The sequence below is a fragment of the Hyla sarda genome (assembly GCF_029499605.1).
Source record: "Hyla sarda isolate aHylSar1 chromosome 1 unlocalized genomic scaffold, aHylSar1.hap1 SUPER_1_unloc_8, whole genome shotgun sequence".
Taxonomy (NCBI): domain Eukaryota; kingdom Metazoa; phylum Chordata; class Amphibia; order Anura; family Hylidae; genus Hyla; species Hyla sarda.
The window spans coordinates 175,165-199,679 of NW_026607594.1; the positions used below are offsets into that span (position 1 = coordinate 175,165).

The following is a 24,515-nucleotide window of genomic DNA, read 5'->3' on the forward strand; positions in this document are numbered from 1 at the left end:
CGGAGCCGGATTTTTCTTTGTGTCCAAAAAAGATGGCTCTCTACGTCCTTGCATTGACTACCGCGGTCTTAATAAAATCACGGTAAAGAACCGCTACCCCCTACCCCTCATCTCTGAACTCTTTGATCGCCTCCAAGGTGCCCACATCTTTACCAAACTGGACTTAAGAGGTGCTTATAATCTCATCCGCATCAGAGAGGGGGATGAATGGAAAACGGCATTTAACACTAGAGATGGACACTTTGAGTATCTGGTCATGCCCTTTGGCCTGTGCAACGCCCCTGCCGTCTTCCAAGACTTTGTTAATGAAATTTTTCGTGATCTCTTATACTCCTGTGTTGTTGTATATCTGGACGATATCCTGATTTTTTCTGCCAATCTAGAAGAACACCGCCAGCATGTCCGTATGGTTCTTCAGAGACTTCGTGACAATCAACTTTATGCCAAGATAGAGAAATGTCTGTTTGAATGCCAATCTCTTCCTTTCCTAGGATACTTGGTCTCTGGCCAGGGACTACAAATGGATCCAGACAAACTCTCTGCCGTCTTAGATTGGCCACGCCCCTCCGGACTCCGTGCTATCCAACGTTTTTTGGGGTTCGCCAATTATTACAGGCAATTTATTCCACATTTTTCTACCGTTGTGGCCCCTATCGTGGCTTTAACCAAAAAAAATGCCAATCCCAAGTCTTGGCCTCCTCAAGCGGAAGACGCCTTTAAACGGCTCAAGTCTGCCTTTTCTTCGGCTCCCGTGCTCTCCAGACCTGACCCATCTAAACCCTTCCTATTGGAGGTTGATGCCTCCTCTGTAGGAGCTGGAGCGGTCCTTCTACAAAAAAATTCTTCCGGGCATGCTGTTACTTGTGGTTTTTTTTCTAGGACCTTCTCTCCGGCGCAGAGGAACTACTCCATCGGGGATCGAGAGCTTCTAGCCATTAAATTAGCACTTGAGGAATGGAGGCATCTGCTGGAGGGATCGAGATTTCCAGTTATTATTTACACCGATCACAAGAACCTCTCCTATCTCCAGTCTGCCCAACGGCTGAATCCTCGCCAGGCCAGGTGGTCTCTGTTCTTTGCCCGATTTAACTTTGAAATTCACTTTCGGCCTGCCGATAAGAACATTAGGGCCGATGCTCTCTCTCGTTCCTCGGATGCCTCGGAAGTTGAACTCTCTCCGCAACACATCATTCCTCCTGACTGCCTGATTTCCACTTCTCCAGCCTCCATCAGGCAAACTCCTCCAGGAAAGACCTTCGTCTCTCCACGCCAACGCCTCGGAATCCTCAAATGGGGTCACTCCTCCCATCTCGCAGGTCATGCAGGCATCAAGAAATCTGTGCAACTCATCTCTCGCTTCTATTGGTGGCCGACTCTGGAGACGGATGTCGTGGACTTTGTGCGAGCCTGCACTGTCTGTGCCCGGGATAAGACTCCTCGCCAGAAGCCCGCTGGTTTTCTTCATCCTCTGCCTGTCCCTGAACAGCCTTGGTCTCTGATTGGTATGGATTTTATTACAGACCTACCCCCATCCCGTGGCAACACTGTTGTTTGGGTGGTCGTTGATCGATTCTCCAAGATGGCACATTTCATCCCTCTTCCTGGTCTTCCTTCAGCGCCTCAGTTGGCTAAACAATTTTTTGTACACATTTTTCGTCTTCACGGGTTGCCCACACAGATAGTCTCGGATAGAGGCGTCCAATTCGTGTCAAAATTCTGGAGGGCTCTCTGTAAACAACTCAAGATTAAATTAAACTTTTCTTCTGCATATCATCCTCAATCCAATGGACAAGTAGAAAGAATTAACCAGGTCTTGGGTGATTATTTACGACATTTTGTTTCCTCCCGCCAGGATGATTGGGCAGATCTTCTACCATGGGCCGAATTCTCGTATAACTTTAGAGTCTCTGAATCTTCCTCCAAATCCCCATTTTTTGTGGTGTACGGCCGTCACCCTCTTCCCCCCCTCCCTACTCCCTTGCCCTCTGGTTTGCCCGCTGTAGATGAAGTGACTCGTGATCTTTCCTCCATATGGAAAGAGACCCAAGATTCTCTTTTACAGGCTTCATCTCGCATGAAAAAGTTTGCCGATAAGAAAAGAAGAGCTCCCCCCATTTTTGCTCCCGGAGACAAGGTATGGCTCTCCGCTAAATATGTCCGCTTTCGTGTCCCCAGTTACAAACTGGGTCCACGCTATCTTGGTCCTTTCAAAGTCTTGTGCCAAATTAATCCCGTCTCTTACAAACTTCTTCTTCCTCCTTCTCTCCGTATTCCTAATGCCTTTCATGTCTCTCTTCTTAAACCACTCATCATCAACCGTTTCTCTCCCAAATTAGTTTCTCCCACTCCTGTCTCCGGTTCTTCTGACGTCTTCTCAGTGAAAGAGATACTGGCCTCCAAGACGGTCAGAGGAAAAAGGTTCTTTTTGGTGGATTGGGAGGGCTGTGGACCTGAAGAGAGATCCTGGGAACCTGAGGACAACATCCTAGACAAAAGTCTGCTCCTCAGGTTCTCAGGCTCTAAGAAGAGGGGGAGACCCAAGGGGGGGGGGGTACTGTTACGCCGAGCGCTCCGGGTCCCCGCTCCTCCCCGGAGCGCTCGCTTCTCTCTCGCTACCGCAGCGCTCCGGGCAGCTCCACTGACCCGGTGCGCTGCGATACCGTCTCCAGCCGGGATGCGATTCGCGTTGCGGGTAGCGCCCGCTCGCGATGCGCATCCCGGCTCCCGTACCTGACTCGCTCTCCGTCTGTCCTGTCCCGGCGCGCGCGGCCCCGCTCCCTAGGGCGCGCGCGCGCCGGGTCTCTGCGATTTAAAGGGCCACTGCGCCGCTGATTGGCGCAGTGGTTCCAATTAGTGTGTTCACCTGTGCACTCCCTATTTATACCTCACTTCCCCTTCACTCCCTCGCCGGATCTTGTTGCCATTGTGCCAGTGAAAGCGTTTCCTTGTGTGTTCCTAGCCTGTGTTCCAGACCTCCTGCCGTTGCCCCCGACTACGATCCTTGCTGCCTGCCCCGACCTTCTGCTACGTCCGACCTTGCTTCTGTCTACTCCCTTGTACCGCGCCTATCTTCAGCAGTCAGAGAGGTTGAGCCGTTGCTAGTGGATACGACCTGCTCACTACCGCCGCAGCAAGACCATCCCGCTTTGCGGCGGGCTCTGGTGAAAACCAGTAGTGACTTAGAACCGATCCACTAGCACGGTCCACGCCAATCCCTCTCTGGCACAGAGGATCCACTACCTGCCAGCCGGCATCGTGACACACACATTCTAACACTCTGATCTGCTACATACACACACACACTCATCTCTGCTACATACACACAATATCGCACTCAACTCTGCTGCATACACACTCAACTCAATTTTCACAAAGTCTAGAGCCGCTCATAGAACTCTAGGCTTATATATATTATGATCGTGTCATCAATGTTGTTGAATGTTTTGATTCTATGATTTTCACTTTTACCTTTTTCATGTATATTTAGTTCACAATATGACAGGTTTCTTAGGTTTATATATATTTATTATAAGACACACACTAGCACTTAAACTCAACTAAAATGAAATGAAGTCCTGTGCTTCTTAGTTGGTCCATTGACAGTCAGCACTGTAATTGCGGTGGTGGTCTTACTTTTCCTTTGTGGATAATTTGGTTATGATACCGTTCTGTAGACACGTTATGAGATGTCCCCTTATTGCCGTGTGGTCATATGTCACCTCTGGGTCTCCGTCCTTTGCCAGCAACTCATAAGCAAAAGCGATGGCAAACACTCCACAGTTGTAGTTATTACTCTGCTGGTCTACGTCCAGAAAGTGCAGATGATTAAGGGGCTCGTGTACCACTCCACTGTATAGGTTTGTTATCTGGTCACGTATGGAAGGTGACAGATTGTGGGTTCTTATGCTGTCGGCCACCATGATCTTGCCATCTCTATAGCAGGTGGTTAGCCAATGCATTCTTTCCCAATCGTTATGAATCTGAACGACATCTTTTGTTACCTCGTACCCGGGAAAGAGGACAGCGGCCACAGGCTGGAGGCCATCGGAGTCGGGGAATTGCCTTTGGAGGAGATCTTGAGCCATGTTGATGATCTCATCGTCCAGCATGCCGTCATAGCCTTGACTTTGCAGCACTGACATTTGGTCAGGAGACAGGCCCATGGTGTTCTGTGGTGTGTAGATATTGGGCTCATCCTGGGATGGACCTTCATCTTCACCACTTTGATCACACTTGCCTTCTGTCCTGGGTTTCTTGGCTGGTGGTGCGGTGTCAGGCTCCTCCGAGGCCGCAGCCTTTCTCTTCTCTTCTTCTAAGTTGTCATCATCAGAAGATTGGTTTTTATTGGTTGGTTTCTCCACAACAACTTCTTCTAAGTCGTCATGTTGTGTAGATTAATATTTCTTAACCCCTTAAGGACCAGGCCATTTTACACCTTAGGACCAGAGCGTTTTTTGAACATCTGACCACTGTCACTTTAAACATTAATAACTCTGGAATGCTTTTACCTATCATTCTGATTCCGAGACTGTTTTTTCGTGACATATTCTACTTTATGTTATTGGTAAAATTTTGTCGATACTTGCATCGTTTCTTAGTGAAAAATGCAAAAATTTGATGAAAAAATTGAAAATTTTGCATTTTTCTAACTTTGAAGCTCTCTGCTTGTAAGGAAAATGGATATTCCAAATCATTTCTTTTTTATTCACATATACAATATGTCTACTTTATGTTGGCATCATAAAATGTACGTGTTTTTACTTTTGGAAGACACCAGAGGGCTTCAAAGTTCAGCAGCAATTTTCCAATTTTTCACAAAATTTCCAAAATCACAATTTTTCAGGGACCAGTTCAGGTTTGAAGTGGATTTGAAGGGTCTTCATATTAGAAATACCCCACAAATGACCCCATTATAAAAACTGCAGCCCCCAAAGTATTCAAAATGACATTCAGTCAGCATTTTAACTCTTTAGGTGTTTCACAGGAATAGCAGCAAAGTGAAGGAGAAAATTCACAATCTTCATTTTTTACACTCGCATGTTCTTGTAGACCCAATTTTTGAATTTTTACAAGGGGTAAAAGGAGAAAATGTATACTTATATTTGTAGCCCAATTTCTCTCAAGTAAGCAAATACCTCATATGTCTATTTAAAGTGTTCGGCGGGCGCAGTAGAGGGCTCAGAAGCGAAGGAGCGACAAGGGGATTTTGGAGAGTACGTTTTTCTGAAATGGTTTTTGGGGGGCATGTTGCATTTAGGAAGCCCCTATGGTGCCAGAACAGGAAAAAAAAAACACATGGCATACCATTTTGGAAACTAGACCCCTTGAGGAACGTAACAAGGAATAAAGTGAGCCTTAATACCCCACAGGTGTTTCACGACTTTTGCATATGTAAAAAAATGTTTAAAAAATTTCACTAAAATGTGTGTTTCCCCCCAAATTTCACATTTATGCAAGGGTTAATAGCAGAAAATACCCCCCAAAATTTGTAACCCCATCTCTTCTGAGTATGGAGGTACCCCATAAGTTGACCTGAAGAGCGAACTACAATGCTCAGAAGAGAAGGAGTCATATTTGGCTTTTTGAGAGCAAATTTTGCTCGGGGGGCATGTCACATTTAGGAAGCCCCTATGGTGCCAGGACAGCAAAATAACCCCCACATGGCATTCCATTTTGGAAACTAGACCCCTTGAGGAACGTAACAAGGGGTACAGAGAGCATTTACCCCCCACTGGTGTCTGTCAGATCTTTGGAACAGTGGTCTGTACAAATTTTTTTATTTGCACAGCCCACTGTTCCAAAGATCTGTCAGACACCAGTGGGGTGTAAATTCTCACTGCACCCCTCATTACATTCCGTGAGGGGTGTAGTTTCCGAAATGGGGTCACATGTGTTTTTTTTTTTTTTTTTTGTGTTTGTCAAAATCGCTGTAACAATCAGCCACCCCTGTGCAAATCACCTCAAATGTACATGGCGCACTCTCCCTTCTGGGCCTTGTTGTGCGCCCCCAGAGCACTTTGTGCCCACATATGGGGTATCTCTGTACTCGGGAGAAATTGCATTACAAATTTTGGGGGGCTTCTTTCCCTTTTACCTCTTGTCAAAATGAAAAGTATAGGGCAACATCAGCATGTTAGTGTAAAAAATTTATTTTTTTACACTAACATGCTGGTGTAGACCCCAACTTCACCTTTTCATAAGCGGTGAAAGGAGAAAAAGCCCCCCAAAATTTGTTAGGCTATTTCTCCCGAGTACGGCGATACCCCATATGTGGCCCTAATTAGGGATTTGCATAGGGGTATTCTACGCCAGTGATTCCCAATCAGGGTGCCTCCAGCTGTTGCAAAACTCCCAGCATGCCTGGACAGTCAACGGCTGTCCGGCAATACTGGGAGTTGTTGTTTTGCAACAGCTGGAAGCTCCATTTTGAAAACAGTGGCGTACCAGACGTTTTTCATTTTTATTGGGGAGGGGAGGGGGGCTGTGTAGGGGTATGTGTATATGTAGTGTTTTTTACTTTTTATTTTATTGTGTGTAAGTGTAGTGTAGTGTTTTTAGGGTACAGTCACACGGGCGGGGGATTACAACAAGTTTCCCGCTGCGAGTTTGAGCTGCCGCGCAAAATTTGCTGCATTGCAAACTTGCAGCCTGATACTCACTGCAAGCCCCCTGCCCATGTGAATGTATCCTGTACATTCACAGGGGGGAACCTCCAGCTGTTGCAAAACTACAACTTCCAGCATGCACAGTCTCAGTGCATGCTGGTAGTTATAGTTTTGCAACAGCTGGAGGCACACGGGTTGGGAAACACTGAGTTAGGAAACAGACAATGTTTCCCAACCAGTGTGCCTCCTGTTGTTGCAAAACTACAACTCCCAGCATTCTCAGGCATGCTGGAAGTAGTAGTTCGGCAACATTTTTAGAGCCAGATGTTGCCAAACTACAACTCCCAGCATGCTTGGAGTTGTAGTTTTGCAACATCTGGAGGACTACAGTTTGCAGACCACTAATACAGTGGTTCCCAATCTGTGCCCTTCCAGATGTTGCAAAACTACAACTCCCAGTATGCCCAAACTGTCCAGGCATGCTGGGAGTTGTAGTTCTGCAACATCTGAAGGGCCAGATGTTACAGAACTACAACTCCCAGCATGCCTGGACAGTAAGGGCATGCTGAGGATGTGTAGTTTTGCAACATCTGGAAGGGCACAGTGGTCTCCAAACTGTGGACCTCCAGATGTTGCAAAACTACAACTCCCAGCATGCCCAGACGCCAAGGGCTGTCTGGGCATGCTGGGAGTTGTAGTATACAGGGTCCCAATACAGCAATGAATGTCGCTTTACGGCGACGTGCATTCCTATAAAGGGCCTGACCGCGGCTGAAGATCCACTCACCTGTCGCCGCCGCCGCCATCTTCATCGCCGGGATCCGGGTCTTCAGGGACGAGGTAAGTACCGGGGCCGGTCCCCAGCACTCCCCCTTCCCCCGCCGCTTCCTCTGGTCTTCCTCCCGTCCTGTCCGGACTTTCAGGGGCCGGCCAGGACGGGAGGAAGTAACCGCCCCCCCCTCCTGCGATTGGTCGGTTAACTAACCGACGGATCGCAGGGTATAGGAGGAGGTGGCAGGCTTGCCACCTCGCTCCGATACTTCAGCATGGTCCTGGCTGTCTGTGACAGCCGGGATCATGTGAAATTACCGGGCGGTCGGGTCCCAGAGACCCGATCAGCCCGGTATCGCCGCAGATCGCAAGGGCGATTTCCCTTGCGATTTGCGGCGATCGCCGACATGGGGGGCCTACATGGCCCCCATCGGCGTTTGCCCTGGATGCCTGCTGAAGGGTTTCAGCAGGCATCCGGTTCCGATCTCTGCCCATGACGTCATTGGTCCTTAAGAGGTTAATACAGATGTAGAATATGACCCCGATCACTAACAGGGTAAATAATCCACTGGGTATAGCAATAATATAAAGCTCCATGATCGCTCTCAATCACAGTCTGAGGCTGAAGCTGGTTACACAGAACCTTTCATCAGTATGTCCAGCATTGTCACATCATCCAGGACTATTTTCTTTGGTGCATTTTACTTTTCCATCCACAGGACTTGTTTTTTTGCACAACTGATTGTACTTTGTAATGACACCTTCTATTTTACTATAAAATGTCCAGCGAAACCAAGAAAATGTCATTTGTGGAGTAGGAATTAAAGAGAAAAATAAAATGTGCACCTTTTGTTTTTTTTTGTTTTTCCACAGTGCAGTTCATGGTAAACCTGGCACGTTCTCTTTATTTTGTCATTTAATATGATTTCAGCGATACTCATATTTACATTTGGTTTATACTATCACACTTCTTTTAGAAAAGTAAAACCTTTTTTCCCCAAAATAAATCTTCTTCCAATTCTCCTATTCTGCCCCTTATGACTTTCGCCATCTTCCATGTACAGGGCTGTTTGTGGGGCGGGTTGCGCTGTCATCTACAGGTTTTAATGGCGCCATTTACCATTTTTCTTTAGAATGGACTCATTGGGAGAGATTCATCAAATCCGGTGCAGAGGAAGAGTGAAGCAGCCGCCCACAGCGACCAGTCAGACCGCATATCCCATCTTTATAAAGGCCTATGAAAAATGAAAGTAGCGATCTGATTGGTCTTCATGGGCGACTTATCCCCTCCTCCTCCACACGGGTCCGATAAACCTCTCCCATTACAGATTATTTATACACCAGATTTTATTGTATTATAATGTAAGTCAATGGTAAAAAGATCCTGTAGTAATGTGAAGCGCAGAATCTGTTTTAGCGTCTAACGTTACGTTTTTGTCCTTTCCAAGAGTATAAACGGAATCACAAACACAGTTATCAAAACCCGTCCAGAGGAAAAGTTCCCCAGTTGCCCATAGCAACCAATCAGATGGCTTCTTTCACTTTGCAGAGGCCTTGGTAACAATGAAAGAAGCGATCTGATTGGTTGCTATGGGCACCTTTTCCTCTTGAAGGGTTTTGATAAATCTCCCCAGTGTGACTCTCGCCCCCTACTGGACACATTACACAACTAAGAACCATGCCGGCTGCTTCACAATACCAATATCTTCCCACTATGTTTTATCACCATTTCTGGGATAGAAAAGGCCCCAAAAAAGGCTCAAAAATCTGTCCCAAAAGGAGCCAATATTTCCTGTAGAATTCCTATAAATGTAATGGGGGAAATGGCTTTTTGTGCACAGTTTAATGTTCCAGCCATTATTGTTACAGAAAATGGTGGGGATTATAGCCTAAAGCTTGGACCTGTATGCCAGGAAAGTTTAACTTGTTACATCCCGGCCTGCGTGACTTGCTGCACCACTTAAGCAGGACTAGGTCTGTGCATCGGTATACGGCAGTGTTTCCCAAACAGGGTGCCTCCAGCTGTTGCAAAACACCCAGCATGCCTGGACAATTTTATGAGATGTTTTTCTATTTTAGAAACTACTCTCAGCTCCCAGCATGTACTGACAGACAATGCATGCTGAGAGTTGTAGTTGTGAACACAGCTGTAGGCACACGGGTTGGGAAACACTAAGTTAGGATCTGTTTTCTAACTCCGATTACTGCACGACAAACGGCGGTGATCGGAAATAGGGAGGCGTACAGGTACGCATCGATCAAAATTGCAGGACGTGAGAACGATCCCTACCTGCCTCCTCGTTGTCCGATCGCCGAATGACTGCTCCGTGCCTGAGATCCAGGCAGGAGCAGTCGAGCGGTGATAACACTGATCAATGCTATGCTATGGCATAGCACCGGTCAGTGTAGGAAATCATATAACATTGCAAAAAAAAAAATGTTAATAAATGCGATTTAACTCCTTTCCTAATAAAAGTCTGCATCACCCCCCTTTTCCCATTAAAAAAACTATGTAAGTAAAAATAAACATATATGTCATATTGCCACGTGCGTAAATGTCCAAACTATAAAAATATATCTTTAATTAAACCGCACGATCAATGGCGTACACGTAAAAAATTCCAAAGTTCAAAATAGCGTATTGTTCTTGCATGTAGTTTTGCATGAATTTTTCCCAGAAGTACGACAAAATCAAACCTATATAAGTAGGGGATCATTTTAATCGTATGGACCTACAGAATAATGATAAGGTGTCATTTTTACCAAAAAATGTACAGCATAGAAACAGAAGCCCCCAAAATTTACAAAATGGCGGGGTTATTTTTCAGTTTTGTCACACAAGGATTTTTTTCTGTTTTGCCGTAGATTTTTGGGTAAAATGACTAATATCACTGCAAAGTAGAATTGGTTGCGCAAAAAATAAGCCATAATATGGATTTTTAGGTGGAAAACTGAAAGGGTTATGATTATGGAAAAAACTAAAATGCAAAATGAGTCTTTAAGGGGTTAAACACGTATAATGTTTTGTACAGACATGATTGGACTTAGAATCGTCCTCCTCTGACCCCTATAACTCTTATTTGTCCGTATACAGGAATGTACGAGCCGGATGTGCCGGGATCTGTAGTATTTTATTACCACTATAGTTTCATGGGGATTATTGATCCTTTATGATAATTTTTTGTGGTTTATGAAGTGACCAAAATTCTGCAATTCTGGACTTTGGTATTTTTTATGTTTACGCCATTGACCGCGCGGTTTCATTAAAGAGAACCTCTCATTAACTTGTTACATGTTATAATCCTCCCCGGTTACTGCCCCATCGTGATAAACCACCCCCGGCCTTTATTTTTATTATTTTTTGGTTTTCTACCTTGATATTGTTCTGTATTTTCTGCTCAGTCTCAGTCAGATTCACAGACTGGGAAGGGGCGATCCCCAGCAGTGACATCATCTGAAGCCATACAGGGGAGAACTTCCTCCCTCACTCTGCTACACACAGCCCAGAGCAGTTCAGTGTGAGATGAGCTATGATTGGATAAGGCTGCACACATACCCCTCAGCACTCCAGCCTGCACTTCCTGTGTTTGGGCTTCTGCCAGGCCAGCAGTTTGTGTATGAGATGGGGGGAAATGTAGGGAGACACCTAGTGGCAGCTTTTTTTTTATTTTTAAGAATATTTTTATTTTATTAAATTTCCAAACAAATATACATTCTCTATAAAGTTATAAAAAGGATAACAAGAGCACCATATATCAATACAAAGAAAAACTAATACTAGCACCCCCCCCCCAAGTTCCAACTTACAGTCTGGGCCCTGCCACATCACAAATTTTTTTTCTTTCTGTTTATTCGACCATTCTCTTCCTCCTGTTCTTACTATCTAATATTTCTCTGCCTACTCCCCTTGCCAGCGAGGGATTCTGCGCTTCCACACCCCATTCCTCCCTGACTATCTCGTGCTCTACTGCCGCTGCGTTTATTGCGCACCCTCCAGGATCAACAAGTTTGAGGAATAACCATTTCTCATTCTTCAGTCAGCTCATATTGTTTTATAGATTTAACGGTTATGATATATTTTTTTATTTTTTTTGAGAGGAAACTACTCATCTTTCAATCATTTAATTATTTAGGTGTAAGGGCCCCCAATCACTCAGCTTTTATTCCAACCTGGGGGAAAGGAGAGGCGGGAGAGAGAGGGAAGGGGAGAAGTAACAAAGAAAGGAGAAAAAAAATGAAAAAAGAAAAAGTAAAAAGAAAAAGCAAAGGAAACGCAAAACCAATAGTCCTCCCCCATCCCATGCCCCAGCCTCTTCATTCCACCATATCATATCATTAGAATTTATTTCTGATTTTGGTCGGACAGAGCACCTCCCCTTACAGTCATAATCACTTACTTTTTTCAATCCTGTTAATCCACTGCTCAGATTTTGTCTTCCTATCCTCAATCTATCTTTTCCTTCATCCATATCTCCCATCCCCATAATTGGGATACCTCCTTTATCATTGGCAAACCAACATAATTCCTTAAATACTCCTGATGAGAAGGGGGGCGGCACATAGACGAAAGCGAACAGCAGTCCCAATTCAATACCAGAAATCCCAATCTTCCTTCTTTATCTACTTTAGGGTTTAACACTTCTACCTTCGTCCCTTTGTGTATTAACACACTTACCCCTCTAGAATAACAAGTATGTGTTGAGTGAAATTGCTTTGCAATCCACCTTCTCTTCAAAATCTGGATTTTATCCTTAGTTAAGTGTGTCCCTAATATACAAATAATACCTGGTAGATGTTTATCTATTACTTTATAGACCACCGTCCGCCTCACTCTATCTGCCAGCCCCTTACATTCCAAATTAATACCTTCATTCAAGTATTAGGAGAGAGAGAAAGAAAGAAAGAACCCCCCCCCCCCTTCTACCATCTCACCCCTCCTTCTGGCATCTCACCCGCCCCCCCCCCCCCCTTCTACCATCTCACCCCCCCTTCTGGCATCTCACCCGCCCCCCCCCCTTCTACCATCTCACCCCTCCTTCTGGCATCTCACCCGCCCCCCACCCCTTCTTCTTTTGAAATTGTCAAAAACATTTCCCTACAATTCCTCTATCTCGAGCCCTCCACCCGGTCAGCCATATTATCCATTTTCCCTTAAATGACATCAGTGTATTTGGTTTATTTATAAGGGAAATTAATTAGTTACTTTTTACCTGATCCCTTCCTTTTCCAGCCACTCATTTACTTCCTCTACTGAGGCAAAAAACCACGACCTGTCTTTATATATCCCCCCTAGTTTGGCCGGAAATAATAATGAATACCTGATATTTGCTTCTCTTAACCTCTTTTTGACCTCTGCTGCGTTGCCCTCGAATATTCTGCATATAACATTATTTTATTACCATCAATTTCTCTATCTGCTCCTCTGGCTGCCCTCAGAATGACATCTCTGTCTATCGCCGATAGTAACCTGACTAGAATTGTTCTCGGATGGGCCCCTGGTGGAGGAGGTTTTGATGGCACCCTATGTGCCCTCTCTACTTCAAATAGATTAGATAGACCTTGTTCTTCGAAATTTTTTAATATCCAACTTTTAACAAACCCTCAGCAATCTTTTTCTGGATCCCGACTATTCTTACACCTGCTAGTCTTCCTCTATCCTCTAGATCTCTCACTTTGGCGCTCAGTTCCTGACACATCCCTGACAACTTACCCACCTCTCTCTCTGGCTCATCTGTCTTGTGTTCTAATCCTTTAGCTTTATCTTCTACCTCGTTCAACCTTTCTCTAATTTTTTGGAAGTCCTGTCTTAGTATTACAGTGTCCTGTCTTACGTCCCCTATTTGATTTTGAACCTCCCTTATTGCTTCGTTTGTTTACCCCCCCCCCCTTTAATCCCTGGGGATCTAAATCATTTTTCATTGAGCCCCCGCCCACTGCGCCATCTCCCTTCTCCTTCTGATGGGTTGATGTCCCACCCCCTGACATACGGTTGGGCGCCGAGTCGTCTTTCCCTGCATTCTTCTCCCCCCCCCCCCCCATTATTCTGACCTCCAAGACCAACTTCTTCTACTCTTTCCTCTATCCTATCTTTTTACCAGAAAATCACTCCAACCAATTGGTCCTTCCAACCCCGCCGTTGTCTGTCACAACAATTAGCCTCAGCTACCGCCTATCGTCATGGAATCCTACAATCATGCACTAGGTATTCAAACATGGAAATGGAGGTTTGTCGTCTGTAGAAATACGGGCAGGAGACAGACATCAAAATACATCAATTTTTACAACTCATCAAGTAGAATTCACAACAACAGGGGAAATCTCTCCATCCAGATCCCCATGGGAATAGTAGGTTGTTATAACACACACAGCCTGTTATCATGCACTGAAGTTTAACACTTAGTTGCATCTTCTGTAAAATGGATATTTTAAGGCACCAAAGTCTGTTCTTTAATAAATCACAGAAAATAGATAGTTAATTACTAAAAACTATAGTGCAGCAACTTCCCAGCACCGCGGTTACTTGCAGCTTTTATATCCATATTAGTACTACAGCAGAGCAATGAAAAGTTCATCACTGAGAATGCGAGTTAATAAAGCATTAGCATGCGGCAGTTCCAGAGATACAAGCCGGAGCAGCAGAATAGGTTATTAGTTGTTAATAGAAAAATCCTAAATAGCACCGCAGCACCAAAAAAGAAAAAAAAAATTATAATAATAATTCAGTCCTCGGGGATAGCCATGCATCCATTATTAGATACTAATCACAAATTGTGACACAACCATTCCAGGAGTGGAAGCCAGAATTACAAGTCAGATTATTGTCCATGAGAGAGTCCCTGTATACCGCCGCTGGATGTATGCTCAACAGACTGCCAAGTGTCCATTAATAGTGGGATAGCCCCCTCCCCAAGGTCTAGTTACCCCCTAAGCCAGAGGCCCCCTTACTGCTATAAATATCCAAATCCAGGAGGTTTCTCATTATTACTTATTGTTCCACTGGTTTATATATCTCTGTAATACAATGTGGAGCTCTGCTCCTCTCATCACCACCGCTCCTGCCTCTACACTCCGTCTCTCCACTCCACAGAGCCGCCGTCCAACGTGGATCTCCACCTCCTCTCACTCCTCAGACCGCGGCTTCACCTGATGTCTCCTCACTCCTTCACATGCCGCCATTCAGCTCTCCATGGTCCGACCTCTCCCCCTCCGTCAGATCCTCACTCAATCCTGAGACTCTGCAGCATCCCCGGCCACACCGCAGCAGCAGGCACCCTCCATCTCAGGTATTCAAATTACGCGGGAACATCTAACCAGTCCGTGGCTGTGCCGGGTGATTAGAGCAGCGTCCTGCACACTGGAAGCTTTTTTTTTTTTAAACACAAATAAAATATAAAAAAAGTATTTTTTTTTTTTAAACAAAGATTTTTTTATTTACCATAAGTAGTGCAATAGCAACATTTTTTATATTGAGAGTGACCATTAAACATGATATTTTAGTAAATTCAACTAGAGAAAAAAACAGACATGGTGGCGACTACAACATGTACAGTGATCTCGGCTTCTCAGCAAAATGTATTAAACTAACAGGAGGTTATTATACCGCTAGACACCTCACCGCCACCTGTATATAACCATCATATACAGCTCTACTGTGTACACATACAGCTCAGCTACATGTACATTACACATATACAGCTCTACTGTGTACACATACAGCTCAGCTACATGCACATTACACATATACAGCTCTACTGTGTACAAATACAGCTCAGCTACATGTACATTACACATATACAGCTCTACTGTGTACACATACAGCTCAGCTACATGTACATTACACACATACAGCTCTACTGTGTACACATACAGCTCAGCTACATGCACATTACACATATACAGCTCTACTGTGTACAAATACAGCTCAGCTACATGTACATTACACATATACAGCTCTACTGTGTACACATACAGCTCAGCTACATGTACATTACACATATACAGCTCTACTGTGTACACATACAGCTCAGCTACATGCACATTACACATATACAGCTCTACTGTGTACACATACAGCTCAGCTACATGTACATTACACATATACAGCTCTACTGTGTACACATACAGCTCAGCTACATGCACATTACACATATACAGCTCTACTGTGTACACATACAGCCCAGCTACATGTACATTACACATATACAGCACTACTGTGTACATATACAGCTCAGCTACATGTACATTACACATATACAGCTGTACTGTGTACACATACAGCTCAGCTACATGTACATTACACATATACAGCTCTACTGTGTACACATACAGCTCAGCTACATGCACATTACACATATACAGCTCTACTGTGTACACATACAGCTCAGCTACATGTACATTACACAGATACAGCTCTACTGTGTAAACATACAGCTCAGCTACATGTACATTACACATATACAGCTCTACTGTGTACACATACAGCTCAGCTACATGTACATTACACATATACAGCTCTACTGTGTACACATACAGCTCAGCTACATGTACATTACACATATACAGCTCTACTGTGTACACATACAGCTCAGCTACATGTACATTACACATGTACAGCTCTACTGTGTACACATACAGCTCAGCTACATGTACATTACACATATACAGCTCTACTGTGTACACATACAGCTCAGCTACATGTACATTACACATATACAGCTCTACTGTGTACACCTAAAGCTCAGCTACATGCACATTACACATATACAGCTCTACTGTGTACACATACAGCTCAGCTACATGCACATTAAACATATACAGCTCTACTGTGTACACCTAAAGCTCAGCTACATGCACATTACACATATACAGCTCTACTGTGTACACATACAGCTCAGCTACATGCACATTACACATATACAGCTCTACTGTGTACACATACAGCTCAGCTACATGTACATTACACATATACAGCTCTACTGTGTACACATACAGCTCAGCTACATGCACATTACACAAATACAGCTCTCCTATGTACATATACAGCTCTCCTATGTACATTACACATATACAGCTCTACTGTGTACACATACAGCTCAGCTACATGTACATTACACATATACAGCTCTACTGTGTACACATACAGCTCAGCTACATGTACATTACACATATACAGCTCTACTGTGTACACATACAGCTCAGCTACATGCACATTACACATATACAGCTCTCCTATGTACATATACAGCTCTCCTATGTACATTACACATATACAGCTCTACTGTGTACACATACAGCTCAGCTACATGTACATTACACATATACAGCTCTACTGTGTACACATACAGCTCAGCTACATGTACATTACACATATACAGCTCTACTGTGTACACATACAGCTCAGCTACATGTACATTACACATATACAGCTCTACTGTGTATACATACAGCTCAGCTACATGTACATTACACATATACAGCTCAGCTACATGCACATTACACATATACAGCTCTACTGTGTACACATACAGCTCAGCTACATGTACATTACACACATACAGCTCTACTGTGTACACATACAGCTCAGCTACATGTACATTACACATATACAGCTCTACTGTGTACACATACAGCTCAGCTACATGCACATTACACATATACAGCTCTACTGTGTACACATACAGCTCAGCTACATTACACATATACAGCTCTACTGTGTACACATACAGCTCAGCTACATGTACATTACACATATACAGCTCAGCTACATGTACATTACACATATACAGCTCTACTGTGTACACATACAGCTCAGCTACATGTACATTACACATATACAGCTCTACTGTGTACACATACAGCTCAGCTACATGCACATTACACATATACAGCTCTACTGTGTACACATACAGCTCAGCTACATGTACATTACACACATACAGCTCTACTGTGTACACATACAGCTCAGCTACATGCACATTACACATATACAGCTCTACTGTGTACACATACAGCTCAGCTACATGCACATTACACACATACAGCTCAGCTACATGCACATTACACATATACAGCTCTACTGTGTACACATACAGCTCAGCTACATGTACATTACACATATACAGCTCTACTGTGTACACATACAGCTCAGCTACATGTACATTACACATATACAGCTCTACTGTGTACACATACAGCTCAGCTACATGTACATTACCCATCCAGAGGACACCATACAAACTCATTGCAGATCTTGTCCTTGGTTGGATTTGAACCCACGACCTCGGCGCTGTAAGGCAAGAGCACTAACCACTCAGCCATCTTGCCGTATAGAAGTCGGCACCCACCAAACATCTGGGATTAGTGGTTTCCCCTGATCTCACAGTCAGCGCTTCATTCTCTGCCCGGGACATGACATCATCACAGTCATCATCGCTATTACCTGGATTACACTGGAGAACTGCTCACTAGCGCCACCATACGGGTTCCAGCCGGTAAGGTAGTCATATCCAAGTGCTCAGGACTCTACCTAATAGAATGCACATACAATGGGCTCAGGGTCACTTATTCACAGTCCTGGCTACCAGAAAGAGTAAAGACTCCTCTCGCTAAACTCTGTCTGGACACCGGACACTTTCCCTGCACTTGCCTTATAGACTCTGAGTATCAGCTGCTACAAGCAGCCGTGACTCACCGCTTATGGCAGACATCAGACATTACACAGTCATCACACCGACTGTGTGTGCGGGGGCCAGTGGGGCGCCATGTCTCTATCACGGCAGCCAGGTAAGTGGGACTGTGCATTGTCCATCTCTGTACACAGGCCCCTGTCTCCTCCTCTCACCCAGATCAATGTCTCTGCCCCTCAGGGGACTATCAGGCCTCCTGCCACATATTAGATTGGAGAACACTAAGATGGGTCCTACTTGTGGTTGTGTTAGGTGCGGCCAATCCTACCAGCGAAGCCCAAACGGATAACATGTAGATGTCATTCCAAAGGGCTGGACCCCGGGATTTTGGAAACTCTGCCCCTCCCCCCCAACCTGTTGGGTTCCAAAAGCAATAATAATGTTGGTAGGAATTAGGGTGTGAATCCTAAGCTTAATAAGGTAGGTACCCAATGAGAGTGCGGCTCAGTTTGCCCACAAGGGATGTGACGTTGTTTGTCCACCAGCAAAGAGGCTCTGTGGCTCCTAGATGACTGTCCACATCTCACCTACCGTCCTCTACTATAACAGCCGCTCTATTTATGGGCCCATGGGGGGGGGGGGGAGACCTTGTACTTGGGGAGAGGTGTATATGACAAGTGAATGGAAAAGGACCTGACAAGAGAACGACCTCCTCTGCCCGCCCCTCCTCCGCCCTCTCACCGACTAATCATCTTCCTTCTTTTATAAAACGGGACAGAAAGGGGGCGGTTACGTTACCTGTGGCAGCTCATTTGCATATTGCACTGGCCCAGCACTCTGATTGGCTGATGCTTTTGTCAGTTAATGCCGCCTGATATGTGCTTGGTGCATATGTGAGAGAGGGAAAGTAGTGTACACAGAGAGCGCCCCCTATGGATACCAACTGATGAAGGGAATCCAGTCTGATGGTAACCAAGGCTCATTTATAATCCTGTCCTGTCCCCTTTATGTTGTAATAACTGCGGGGACGTTAAATTATCAAAGGGAATCTGAGATTGGTTTTTCATGACACGTTGTACTTAAAGGGGTTATCCAGGAAAAACTTTTGTTATATATCAACTGGCTCCAGAAAATTAAACAGATTTGTAAATTACTTCTATTAAAAATCTTAATCCTTTCAGTACTTATGAGCTGCTGAAGTTGAGTTGTTCTTTTCTGTCTAAGTGCTCTCTGATGACACGTGTCTCAGGAACCGCCCAGTTTAGAAGCAAATCCCCATAGCAAACCTCTTCTACTCTGTGCAGTTCCTGAGACAAGCAGAGATGTCAGCAGAGAGCACTGTTGCCAGACAGAAAACAACAACTCAACTTCAGCAGCTGATAATTATTGAAAGGATCAAGATTTTTTAATAGAAGTAATTTACAAATCTGTTTAACTTTCTGGATCCAGTTGATGTAAAAAAAAGTTTTTTCCTGGATAACCCCTTTAATGTTAGTGGTAAATTTTAGTCCATACATTCTGCATTTTAGTGTGAAAAACACCATAAATGTCATGAAAAATGTAAAATCTAGCATTTTTTTTGAATTTCAGATTCTCTACTTGTAAAGTAGATCGCCGCCCCCGCCGCTGATCACCGCCGCACACCCACGGCGCTGTGATCGTGACTGGACGCGATTGTACGTCCATTTGTGGAAACGCACAGAAAAAAATGGACGTACAATTAAGTCCATTGGTGGGAAGGAGTTAAGGAGCGATGATCGCTCTAGGATGTGTTATCTTAGTGTTCCCTTTATTTTTTTTGAACAGTGTACTTTAACCCCTTAAGGACCAGGCCCATTTTATTTTTGCATTTTCGTTTTTTCCTCCTCGCCTTCTAAAAATCATAACTCTTTTATATTTCCATCCACAGACCCATATGAGGACTTGTTTTTTGCATCACCAATTTTACTTTGTATTGACATCACTTATTTTACCATAAAATGTACGGCGCAACCCAAAAAATATTATTTATGTGGGAAAATTGAAAAGTAAACCGCAATTTAGCAAATTTTTGAAGGTTTTGTTTTCACGCTGTGCACTTCCCGGTAAAAATTAAGTTTTCTTTATTCTATGAGTCAATACGATTAAAATGATACCAATGTTATATGCTTTTCTATTATTCTACCGCTTTATAAACATCTCAAACTATTTTAACAAAATTAGTATGTTTGAAATTGCCCTATTCTGACCACCTATAACTTTCTTATTTTTCTGTATATAGGGGGATATGAGGGCTAATTTTTTGCACAGTGATGTGTAGTTTTTATCAGTACCACTTTTGCTTAGGTTTTACTTTTTAGGATTTTTTAATAAAAAGTTCTTGGAATAAAATGTGTCAAAAAACAGCAATTTTGGACTTTTTTTTATATTTTTACATTTACGCCGTTCACCGTACGGTATAATGAACAATATTTTTTAATAGTTCAGACTTTTACGCACACGGCGATACCAAATATGTCTATAAAAAAAAATGTGACGCTTTTTTGGTGGTAAAATGGGAAAAACGGACGTTTTACTTTTTTATTGGGGGAGGGGATTTTTCACATTTTTTTACTTTATTTTACATTTTTTTACACTTTTTATGTCCCCATAGGGGACTATTCATAGTAATCAGTCGATTGCTAACACTGTGCAGTGCTATGTACAGGACATAGAACAGATCAGCATTATCGGTGATCTTCTGGTCTGCTCGATCTCACACCAGAGCAGAAGACCCCGGGAGACAGCCGGAGCCAGCTGAGGGGACCGGATCACCGTGGCAGCGCTGTGGGCGATCCGATCATCCATTCAAAGTACCGCACAGATGCCGTGATCTGTATTGATCACGGCATCTGAGGAGTTAATGGCGAACATCCGCGCGATTGGGGATGTCCGCAATTACCGGCGGGTCCCTGGCTGTTGATAACAGCCGGGATCCGCCGCGCATGACGTGAGCCCCGCTCCGGTGCTCGCGATCATGGGGGCGCATAAATCTACATCATGGTGCGTTAAGTACCACGTCACCATGACGTACATTTATGTCCATTGTCCTTAAGGGGTTAAAGGAGCTAAAATATAAGGTAGAGAAATAAATGTATTTAATCCGGGATAACATAGTAATCTTTAGGATGTCCTATACATTGGGGGCAGACGACAGAGGACACATTTATAAGTGCAGCGTGTGGATCAGACGCGGGTTTCAGCGCAGTCATTGGTCGATTGAAGCCGCGCTGCGCAGGTTGTAACGTGGAGTCTAAAAGAAAGAATAAATAAATAATAAAGAGAAACTATAGTGATTCCCGGAACAGGGTCCAGTTCTATTTACACAGCCGCGGAATATGTCATCAGAAAAGAACATCGTTCATCGCAAGGATTTCATTTTCCCATAATACAACATTAAAAAATGAAAACAAAAATCTTTACATTTTGGCTCTAGGCCCCTGAGCCTGGCGCTTGGTAAAATGTCTCCCGGCAGCAGATTCTAAATAAATGTAATTAAGGGGAAAAAATGATATTTTATGCTGCGCTGCACTATAAATATATATTTTATATAAAAAGTTCTTACAACATTAGAGACATCTCTTCAAAAGCCTGAGAATGGGTTTAACCCCTTAAAGGGGTAGTCCAGTGGTGAAAAACTTATCCCCTATCCTAAGGATAGGGGATAAGTTTGAGATCACGGGGGGTCCGACCGCTGGGGCCCCCTGCGATCTCTCTGTACGGGGCCCCGGCTCTCCGCCGAGATAGCGGGTGTCGACCCCCGAACGAGGCGGCGGCCGACACGCCCCCTCAATACATCTCTATGGCAGAGCCGGAGATTGCCGAAGACAGCGCTTCGGCTCTGCCATAGAGTTGTATTGAGGGGGCGTGTCGGCCGCCGCCTCGTGCGGAGGTCGACACACCCCCTTCCCCCGGGCTGTTGGGGCTCCGTACAGGAGATCGCAGGGGGCCCCAGCGGTCGGACCCCCAGCGATCTGCAACTTATCCCCTATCCTTAGAATAGGGGATAAGTTGTTCACCACTGGGTCACCACTGGACTACTCCTTTAAGGACGCAGGGTTTTTCCGTTTTTGCATTTTCATTTTTTCCTCATCACCTTCTAAAAATCATAACGCTTTCAATTTTGCACATAAAATTCCATATTATGGCTTATTTTTTGCGCCACCAATCCTACTTTGCAGTGACATTAGTCATTTTACAAAAAAATCCACGGCGAAATGGAAAAAAAATCATTGTGCGACAAAATTGAAGAAAAAATTTCATTTTGTAACTTTTGGGGGCTTCCGTTTCTACACAGTGCATTTTTTGGTCAAAATAACACCTTCTCTTTATTCTGTAGGTCCATACGGTTAAAATGATCCCCTACTTATATAGGTTTCATTTTGTCGCGCTTCTGAAAAAAATCATAACTACATGCAGGAAAATTTATACGTTTAAAATTGTCATTTTCTGACCCCTGTAACTTTTTTATTTTTCCACGTATGGGCTGGTATGAGGGCTCATTTTTTGCGCCGTGTTCTGTAGTTTTTAGCGGTACCATTTTTGTGTTGATTGAACTTTTTGATCGCTTTTTATTCATGATATAAAAAGTGACCAAAAATACGGTATTTTAGACTTTGGAATTTTTTGCGCGTACGCCATTGACCGTGCGGTTTAATTAACTATATCATTTTATAGTTCGTACATTTACGCACGCGGCGATACCACATATGTAAATTTTTATTTTTATTTACACAGTTTTTTTTTATGGGAAAAGGGGGGTGATTCAAACTTTTATTAGGGAAGGGGTTAAATGACCTTTGTTAACTTTTTTTTTTTACTTTTTTTTTTTGCAGTGTTATAACTCCCATAGGGACCTATAACACTGCACACACTGATCTCTTATACTGATCATTGTTATCCCATAGGGACCTATAACACTGCACACACTGATCTCTTATACTGATCATTGTTATCCCATAGGGACCTATAACACTGCACACACTGATCTCTTATACTGATCATTGTTATCCCATAGGGACCTATAACACTGCACACACTGATCTCTTATACTGATCATTGTTATCCCATAGGAGACTATAACACTGCACACACTGATCTCTTATACTGATCATTATTATCCCATAGGGACCTATAACACTGCACACACTGATCTCTTATACTGATCATTGTTATCCCATAGGGACCTATAACACTGCACACACTGATCTCTTATACTGATCATTGTTATCCCATAGGGACCTATAACACTGCACACACTGATCTCTTATACTGATGATTGTTATCCCATAGGGACCTATAACACTGCACACACTGATCTCTTATACTGATCATTATTATCCCATAGGGACCTATAACACTGCACACACTGATCTCTTATACTGATCATTATTATCCCATAGGGACCTATAACACTGCACACACTGATCTCTCATACTGATCATTATTATCCCATAGGGACCTATAACACTGCACACACTGATCTCTTATACTGATCATTATTATCCCATAGGGACCTATAACACTGCACACACTGATCTCTTATACTGATCATTATTATCCCATAGGAGACTATAACACTGCACACACTGATCTCTTATACTGATCATTGTTATCCCATAGGGACCTATAACACTGCACACACTGATCTCTTATACTGATCATTATTATCCCATAGGGACCTATAACATTGCACACACTGATCTCTTATATTGATCATCGTTATCCCATAGGGAGCTATAACACTGCACACACTGATCTCTTATACTGATCATTGTTATCCCATAGGAGACTATAACACTGCACACACTGATCTCTTATACTGATCATTGATATCCCATAGGGACCTATAACACTGCACACACTGATCTCTTATACTGATCATTGTTATCCCATAGGAGACTATAACACTGCACACACTGATCTCTTATACTGATCATTATTATCCCATAGGAACCTATAACACTGCACACACTGATCTCTTATACTGATCATGATTATCCCATAGGGACCTATAACACTGCACACACTGATCTCTTATACTGATCATTATTATCCCATAGGGACCTATAACACTGCACACACTGATCTCTTATACTGATCATTATTATCCCATAGGAGACTATAACACTGCACACACTGATCTCTTATACTGATCATTGTTATCCCATAGGGACCTATAACACTGCACACACTGATCTCTTATACTGATCATTGTTATCCCATAGGGACCTATAACACTGCACACACTGATCTCTTATACTGATCATTGTTATCCCATAGGAGACTATAACACTGCACACACTGATCTCTTATACTGATCATTATTATCCCATAGGAACCTATAACACTGCACACACTGATCTCTTATACTGATCATTATTATCCCATAGGGACCTATAACACTGCACACACTGATCTCTTATACTGATCATTATTATCCCATAGGGACCTATAACACTGCACACACTGATCTCTTATACTGATCATTATTATC

General features: G+C 43.6%; 1 protein-coding gene across 1 annotated transcript in view; it reads left to right on the plus strand.

Moving 5' to 3' along the window:
- LOC130298279 (zinc finger protein 850-like) overlaps positions 1-24,515 on the plus strand; it is a 232,337-nt gene that overhangs the window by 168,720 nt on the left and 39,102 nt on the right. The window lies entirely within an intron of this gene.